The sequence below is a fragment of the Triticum urartu genome, chromosome 1 (assembly GCF_003073215.2).
Source record: "Triticum urartu cultivar G1812 chromosome 1, Tu2.1, whole genome shotgun sequence".
In the NCBI taxonomy this organism is placed as follows: Eukaryota; Viridiplantae; Streptophyta; class Magnoliopsida; order Poales; family Poaceae; genus Triticum; species Triticum urartu.
In genome coordinates this window covers 269,397,909-269,407,013 of record NC_053022.1, presented here as the reverse complement: position 1 = coordinate 269,407,013, position 9,105 = coordinate 269,397,909, and the positions used below count along the sequence as shown (strand labels likewise).

Genomic DNA, 9,105 nt, shown 5'->3' with positions numbered 1-9,105 from the left:
AGAATAAGCTGCTTGCTGCTCCAATGTTGTCTGAAGAAGTTCTCTGGCCCTCCGCGTCTCAACCGCCGTCGGAGACTCACCTTTAACTAGTAGAGCCGCCAATCGTGTTGCTGCAGGAATCATATTGTCCAAAGGGTTGGAATAATGACCCGGCGGCGTCAGAACATGTTGAGGCGGGGAATTGTTCACACGTGGAAAGCCCATCACTCGTGGATGAACCGGCGCTCCACCCCCAGGCGCTTCAGCCGTCCGGTTTACCACCAACGGGTCACTGGTCCCTGCTCCAGGCATGTTAAAGAGGTTTCTTGGCTCATAAACCGGGGGTAGATGACTTTGGTGTCTCCTTCTCATGACCTCATTTGAAGCATTCTGATCCAATGTGAGCCGGAAGGAGTCAGCTTGGATTCGTTGCGCCTGTGCGTCCAAAACAGGCTGTTCTGCAGCCATCCTGGTGTTCTTAGCCGCCAAATCTTCCTTAGCTTGAGCGATATCATCTCGCAACTTAGCCACTTCCACCTTATGCTGATCTTGGTTGTCCGGGGTTATTTCCACCCCCATCAAAGTTGCCAGTGCCTCCAATAACTTGGCGAGAACTTGAGTCGGCGGGCGCGCAGAGCCACCAGCACCAGCCGCCGCCCGGCCATTGAACTAGCGGTCATGGCCGCGGCAGTTGATGAACCGAGCATCGGTTGTGTACCAGCCATGAAAACCGCAACTCTGTTCGGTGGCTCGCAGGGGTCCGGAATACTGTCACCATCGGAATAGCCCCCAAGCCGGCCGTCTTGAAGTTGATATAATGAGTTGGTCTTGCCTGAGGACGACCCACCATCAGAATAGATGGCCGTCTCACCGCTAGATACAGATCCATCCTCAATTTCTGCCCCATGGATAAAACCAACAAAGGCACGCTTCAAGGCGGGTTGAACCCAGGCAGGCCGTGCACGCTGAGCCGTTTCAAGATGTCGATGCAGATGTCTGGCTTAGGGCCCGGTTCGCCGACCTTGCCAATGAAGACGCGGATTCCGCCGAAGGGGACTCGGTACTCGTACTCGATTGAGCTGGTCTTGGGTCCCCAGCCTGCATCGTCGATGTAGAGCTTGTCGCGACGACTCTTGGTCATCCGGCCCACAGTGTATCCCTTGATCCCTTCGAAGCTGCCCTTCAAGACCTACGATGGAGGCTACATCATATGATGATTTTTTCAATAAAGTATATATAAAGTCCCAGCTCAGTCATCCAGCCCTACGATGGAGGCTACTAAATTGTGTCACTGTAAAAATTCAAAGTACACAAGCTTTAATCCATTATATTGAAGGGCCCATTTCTCAGTTGGTAGAGCACAAGGCTCTTAACCTTGTGGTCGTGGGTTCGAGCCCCACGATGGGTGCCAACTGTCATGGAATTGTCACGGCAGATGTCCTAGCGGAAGGACTTAGTCGTGGAGCCATCGCAACTAGGTTAGCTTGAAGGGGTTAAACGGGACAAAGGACACAGGAGTTTATACTGGTTCGGCCCCTTGCTATGAAGGTAAAAGCCTACTCCAGTTTAGGTGGTATTGCTTGGGTTTCAATTACCAGGGAGCGAATACGCTTAACCTAGCTTTCGATCTCTCTTGTTTCTTGTCCTAAGCCGTCGCCGGGTCGTCCCTTTATATACACAGGTTGACGCCCGGCGACTCACAGAGTCCCGGCCGGCTCATCATCAATGTGTCCGGCTCAGTGACTAATTATACTTGCCTTACAATCCAAGTCATACATATATGGCGGTTTACACCTATGGGCCTTAAGTCGCCTTTGGGCTTCGTGCCCTTAGCAAGTCCACTTCATGAACCGCCATCTTCAACATCTTCACGGGCTTGTCTTGATGAACCGTCATTGGTATAACCCGGACCCTCCTGGGCGGGTCATACCCAATAGTTATATCCCCAACAGGCACTCCGCTTGCTCCTCCCGCCACTAGTGCAGAGACTTGTGATATTAATACTGCTTTGCTGAATCTTGTTATGAAAGACCAATTTTCTGGTACTCCTAATGAGGATGTTGCTTCCCATCTTAATACCTTCATGGAATTATGAGATATACAAAATAATAGAGATGTGGACAATGATGTGGTCAAGAAGAAATTATTTCCATTTTCTTTGTGTGATTTTGCAAAATTTTGTTTCTCTTCTTTGCCGCGTAATAGTATCGGTTCTTGGAATAAGTGCAAAGATGCTTTCATCACTAAGTATTTTCTGCCCGCAAAAATTATTTCCCTTAGAACCCATATTATGAATTTCAAGCAACTTGAACATGACCATGTTGCACATTCTTGGGAAAGGATGAAAATGATGCTAAGGAATTTCCCTACTCATGGGTTAAATCTTTGGATGATCATACACAAATTTTATGCGGGGTTGAATTTTGTTTCTTGTAATCTTTTAGTTCCGCTGCGGGTGGTACTTTTATGGAAATTACTTTGGGTGAAGCCACCAAATTGCTTGATAATATTATGGCAAATTATTCGCAATGGCATACCGAAAGAGCTCCTACTAGTAAAAAGTTCATTCAGTTGAAGAAATTTCTTCTTTGAGTGAAAAAGTTGATGCTCTTGTGAAATTGGTTGCTAGTAGAAGTGCTCCTATTGATCTTAATGATATGCCTTTGTATACTTTGACTGAGAAAAATAGTGATCCATAGATGTGAATTTTATTTCTCAAAATAATTTCAACAACAATGCTTATAGAGGTAATTTTAATCCTAGGCCTTTCCCTAGTAATTCCTCTAATAATTATGGTAATTCCTGTGGAAATAAATCTTATAATAATAATAATAATAGGAACACCTCTGATCTCGAGAATAATATTAAAGAGATTATCAATACGCAAAAAGTTTTTAGCACTTCCATAAAAGAAAAGTTGAGTAAGATTGATGATTTGTCTAGAAGTGTTGATAGAATTGCTCATGATGTGGAAAATCTCAAGATGAAATTTTTTTGTTCCTAAGGTTGATGAATCAATTAAATCTCTTTATGTTTCTATGGATGAAAGTAAGAAAAGAATAGCTATACTTAGAGCTAAAAGAGAAATTTTAGAAAAAAGCGATTTCTAGTGATTTCTTTCGCAAAAGTGATGAAGATCTTAAAATGATTGGTGTTTCTCCTATTAATTCGTTGTTCAGTAAAGTTAATATTGATGAAAAAGGGTCTGGAGAAGAGTCAACTTTAGGTAGAAGGCATCCCAATGATTCGGAGGGTGAAAATCTTGTCAAGAAAATTGATAAAAGTGGGTTTGAAAAGGTCAAATCTTTAGCTAGTGATGTGCCCACTCTTTTGGATTACAAAGACTTCAATAATTATAGTTTCTCTTTGATTGATTGTATTTATTTGTTGCAATCCATGATAAATTCACCCCATGCTTATGAACAAAATAAAACTTTTATTAAACATATTGTTGATGTTATGATGAAATATTTTGAAGAAAAATTGGAATTGGAAGTTTTAATTCCTAGAAAATTGCATGATGAGTGGGAACCTACTATCAAAGTCAAGATTAAAAAGTATGAGAGTTTTGCTTTGTGTGACTTCGGTGCTAGTGTTTCTACTATTCTAAAATCTTTATGTGATGTGCTTGGTCTTATCGATCTTGAATCGTGTTCTTTGAATTTGCACTTGGCGGATTCTACTATTAAAAAGCCTATGGGAAGAATTAATAATGTTCTTATTCTTTCAAATAGGAATTATGTGCCAATTGATTTTATTGTTCTTGATATTGATTGCAATCCGTCTTGTCCAATTATTCTTGGTAGACCGTTTTTACGCACTATTGGTGCCGTGATTGATATGAAAGAAGGCGATATTAAGTTCAAATTTCCTTTGAGGAAGGGTATGGAACACTTTCCTAGAACAAGAATTAGGCCACCATATGAATCAATCATGAGTGCATCCTATGGATCTCGAACCAAAGATGACAAAACTTAGATCATTGCTTTATGCCTAGCTAAGGGCGTAAAACAATAGCGCTTGTTGGGAGGCAACCCAATGAATAAAATTTATTTTTAATTTTTGCTTCCTGTTTTTGTGTGTTAGCACAATTATGATACTTTTATGGTTGTGTTTTTATTTTTTAGTTAGTGTTTCTGCCAAGTAAAGCCTTTAGGATCTTCTTGGGTGATAGTTGTTTGATCTTGCTGAAAAAACAGAAATTTTACGCTCACGGAATTAATTTTCACTTTTTACCAGAGAGCGATAAAATACCCATTCCACTTGTAGTATGTCCATATACAAAATTTTCAGGCCGTCCTAATTTCCTAGAATTTTTGGAGTAACAGAAATATTCAAAATAGTCAGATTTCTACAGACTGTTCTGTTTTGACAGATTCCATTTTCTTTGTGTTGTGTGCTTATTTTGATGGCTCTATGGTTTTCTTTGATGGGTTTTTGCCATAGAAAAGTTGGAATAAATTATATATAATGCAAGAACAAAATATGAATTGGTTCGATACGACACTTGTAGTAGTGATTTATAATTCTTATACTAACGGATGTCATGAAGGTTTTGTTGAGTTTTGTGTGATTGAAGTTTTCAAGTTTTGGGTTATCTTACAATGGATAAAGGAATAAGGAGTAGAAGAGCCTAAGATTGGGGATGCCCCAGCATCCCAAGCTATTATCCAAAGATGAGCAACCAACTAAGCTTGGGGATGCCCCCGGGTGGCATCCCCTCTTTCTTCTAACAACCATCGGTATTTTACTCGAAACTTTATTTTTATTCGTCACATACTATGTATTTTTCTTGGAGCGTCTTGTATGATATGAGTATTTGCTTGTTTTATTTTGTGTTTTTAGTCTTGATCCCTTGCTGGACACACCTATTTGAGAGAGCCAAAATTATGTCATGACTTGTTAGAATTGCTCTCTATGCTTCACTTAATTTTTTATGAGCAATGGACTTGCTCTAGTGCTTCACTTATATCTTTTTGAGCACGGTGTGCTTAGTATTTTTTGAAGAAATGTTCTCTTGATTCACTTAGATTTATTTGAGAGTTAGCAAAATTTTCAAGAAATTCTCTCTTGGTTCACTTAAATTAATTTGAGAGAAAGAAATATTATGCTCATGATCTTCACTTATATTTGTTTGAGCTTATGAAAAGCAACATATGAAAAATAGTCCCAAAGTGATAGATATCCAAGAAGGATATAATAAAAACTTTCATGAAGATCATTGGATAAAATAAACTTGATTCTTAGTAATAGTTTAGAGATATGATGATGTGATATGTGAGTCATCTTGATGAGTAATTATGCTTCAGTAATTGGTGTTAAGGTTTGTGATTCCCTATGCAAGCACGAAAGTCCATAGTTATGCAATGAAATTATATCCTATTATGGTGCATTATTCGGTGTTAGTTATAATTAATGCTCGCTTATGAGATTATTTGTTTCTTGGTTGGTCGCTTCTGTCGGGTTTCGGGTTCCGGAAGACCCTTGAGGTTTGAACACTAGGGTGCGCACGGAGATCTCTCCCCTACCGATCTACGTTTGATCCTCTCGTGCGAACTAAGATGAAAATGATGAACAACACAAGAGACACGAGGTTTATACTGGTTCGGGCCACCGTTATGGTGTAATACCCTACTCCAGTGTGTGGTGTGGTGGATTGCCTCTCGGGCTGATGATGGACAGTACAAGGGAAGAACGGCCTCGCGAGAGGTGTTCTTGAGCTGCTGCGATGAACTACTTGGTGAGTTCATTCGCCTCTCTCTGCTATGGTTCTACCAGATTTCTCGATTCTTGGGGTCCAGATCTCTACTCTGTGGTGGTTAGCTCTATTTATAGAGGCCCTGGGCCTCTCCCCAAATAATGAGCGGGAAGGGCGCCAACAATTGGCCATTTTGAAGGGGAACATCTTGTACAAGTTACCCTGACCAAAGGTGGTCGTCGGCTGCCAAAAGTACTGGTGATGACGCTGTCTTGGGCTCCATGCTAACCTCCGTCCTGCCGCTCTACTGGTCTTGGTCTTGTTGCACCGGAATGGTAACCTTTGCCCGATGCCTTGGCCTCTGCTTGTCCCCTTTGCACCAAAGGGGAAACAAGGACACTGCGCAGGCCAGCGCCCGCCTGGTCTCGATCGTCATGGCTTGCATCACGAGTTCCTGGCGAGGTACCCCTTCCTTGATCTCTCCGCCTCCTCGCGAGCCTGCCGGGTGAGGCTGCCTCTAAGGAAGCTTCCTGTCGTCCACCCTGCGAGGCTTGGCACCTCGCGAGGGTCTTGAGCTTGAGCTGATGAAGATGGGCCCCGCTTGAGCCACGCCGCAGGCCGCAGGCAGGCAAGTCTGGGGACCCCCGGGCCCAAGGCGCGCGCGGGCTTCACTACAAGAAATCTGTTAATACATGACAGTACTTGTCCGTCATAGATTAGGGAAAAACTGTCATGGGTGCTCATCGATGACGGATTTCAAATCCATCATGTATATCGCGTCATAATTTGACATCATGCCATCCATGACGGATCTTGACCATCAAGGATCTGCCCGAGGCCCGCGCAGCCCAAACCAGGCCCTAACCTTCATGACGGAAACAACCGTCATGGACCCATTCTATGTAGGATTCTCAATGGACACATTGGAATGACGTGGCTGCCTACATGGACACTATTTTTCGTCACAGAAATCGTACGTAGGCACAATTTAAATTTGGTACACCCTGCCAGTATCTACAACATTTGCAGTTCACAAAATCCTCCATGAAAGGATAATTTACAACATAGATTGACAAAATATACACACAGCAAGGTTAAGAAATAGTACACTCCAGTTTACATAAACAAAACATATAAACTATTGAGGTTGTTATTCAAGTTCTTGCCATCGGCCCTCCTGATGGAAACTATCAGGTCGTGGCGAATTGTGATGAGAAGCACCAAGTAGCCCGCTACTCAATCATACCTAGCATATTTACAAGAACATTAGATATCTACAGATATGAATAGATAGTAGAAATAAGAGAATTGCAACATGTAGAAAATGAATTACATGCTACCAAAAAAATTAAATCTTATAGTGCCGACAAATGAGGATAACATAGTATCTAGGACATATAATTTTCATGTATATCCGAATTAATTAACACAACCAAGTGTTAAGTACTTGTGCATATCATCCAAACAAGAAACAAAAACACTTGGCGGACAAAGGGGGACAATAAATAAAGTAGTACACAAAATTCATTCAATTACAAGGATCCTTGATGATAAGTTATGGAGGTAACAAAGGGATAGTTGCATTGAGCAAAACAAACAGGTACATATTTCTATAGTTGTCTAGTAGTGTATTATTTTCCTAGTCTGGTAGGCATGAATCATTTTGTCAATATTTGGCAGAATGTCACCTTTGGTTACCACAAATTTGCATAAATTAGGCTAAAACTAGAACCTACCATGTTAGAGCATTAAGAAATTGGATATACCCTGTAGAATAATATCTGCATCTATTGACACTTAACAGTTGAAGCTTAGAACAAAAAATATATAGTGAAAATAAAATCAAAAGTCTATGAAGGGGACAGGAATGGACCTATATGAGAATATGGACATTTTGCCCAAGGATGCATTTCTCTTGCAACCATAAGAGATCATCAACAGTTATCACGCATACAGCTGAATAATTAGTATTTGACAGAAACAATATAAATTAACAAGTGGAGATGCAAAATTACCTGCAGCAGTGAGGTGACACATTTCTCAACAGCCAGGACAACACCATCCTTACTCTTCAACCCAATGGCAATGGAGCCCAACTGCAATCCATAGCGGAAGGATCAGCATCAGAAGGATTACATGCAGACCAGAATAAGAACACCAAAACTTTCAACAAAAATAATACCAAAAGGAAGGTATCAATCTTCATTAAGAATACCATTAGGAAAAAACGCATACCATTAGAAATTACGAAATAGTTCTCCAACAAGTAAGAGACGATGTTTGGAACATCTGCCTCACATATCAGACACATTTTATTTGGCTCAAAAAATTAAAACTGCATTATCTATGTGCACCTCTAAATCCCGAAGATATAGATTGTTACAATACTTCATTATTTTTTATAGCATCAATAATGTCTAAAGGAGCTGCTTATTCAGTGGTAAATCTTTGTGCCTCACATTAAGGAGCAACTTATTCAGTGGTGAACTTATATGTCTCTCCTCCCTCTCAGCTTTTGTAGATGGAAGAAAGCTACTTCTAAAGCTTGTCCAACATTAACATCCAACATTAATTTAGATAGGAACATGTGCGAACATCCAACATTAATTTAGATAGGAACATGTGCGAACATATGGCAGCAAACAAATTTCATGAATACTGATCGATCCTTAAGCAAGGCATGGTCAGAACTAACAAGTATGTGTAAACTAATCAGAACCTTAACAATACACGATTTGCACTCGGATGAAAGAGAAGCAACCTTTTACTCAATGTCTTGTTGACTGCTACAACAACACAGCGCTACAGCAACACAGCCATGTCTTTCTACCAGAGAAGAGAACCACCTTTTGTTAGCTCACTTTATATGGTATAGACCTACTTAACTCACATCTGTGCAAAGCAAATAAAATGAGCCTGTTTGCCAACAAACTGGGATGGTATCATGTGCCCCTTCTCCTCTGTTCTACACAATCCTTCCTGCACAAATATGCATGAATGAAACAAGTGTTAACCTATAAATAAGTGACCTGAACAGCAGCTATGAACCAACCATATAATTTCAGATATTCAGATAATTAACCTACAAGACTAGGTGCAATTACAATTTTCAATGGGTCCTTGCTTTGCTTGTTGTTGAGGCAAAAAAGTGGAGGTAACAGGAACAGAATCCATGCATTCTTAACTGAAACAAAATAATATATTTGCTCATATATATATGTATATATGTTCAGTCAAAGTTAAACCAAATTGACACAGAAATTGAACCAAGGTGTGATGCTTATTCTTATGCATCTACAGATGCAGGTGCCATCTAGATAGTTTCAGTCAACGTTTTTAAAAATGGAACCATACAAACTGAGCCAAACAATGGGGCTTATTCATATGGATGTATGTACAGATGCAAGTGCCATCCAGATTTGGGGGTG

The 9,105-nt window shown here is 40.7% G+C and overlaps 1 non-coding gene across 1 annotated transcript; it reads left to right on the top strand.

Moving 5' to 3' along the window:
* Positions 1-1,314: 1,314 nt before the first annotated feature.
* TRNAK-CUU lies at positions 1,315-1,390 on the top strand. The gene has a single exon. It is a non-coding gene; the product is annotated as a tRNA-Lys (tRNA).
* The last annotated feature ends 7,715 nt before the right edge of the window (positions 1,391-9,105 follow it).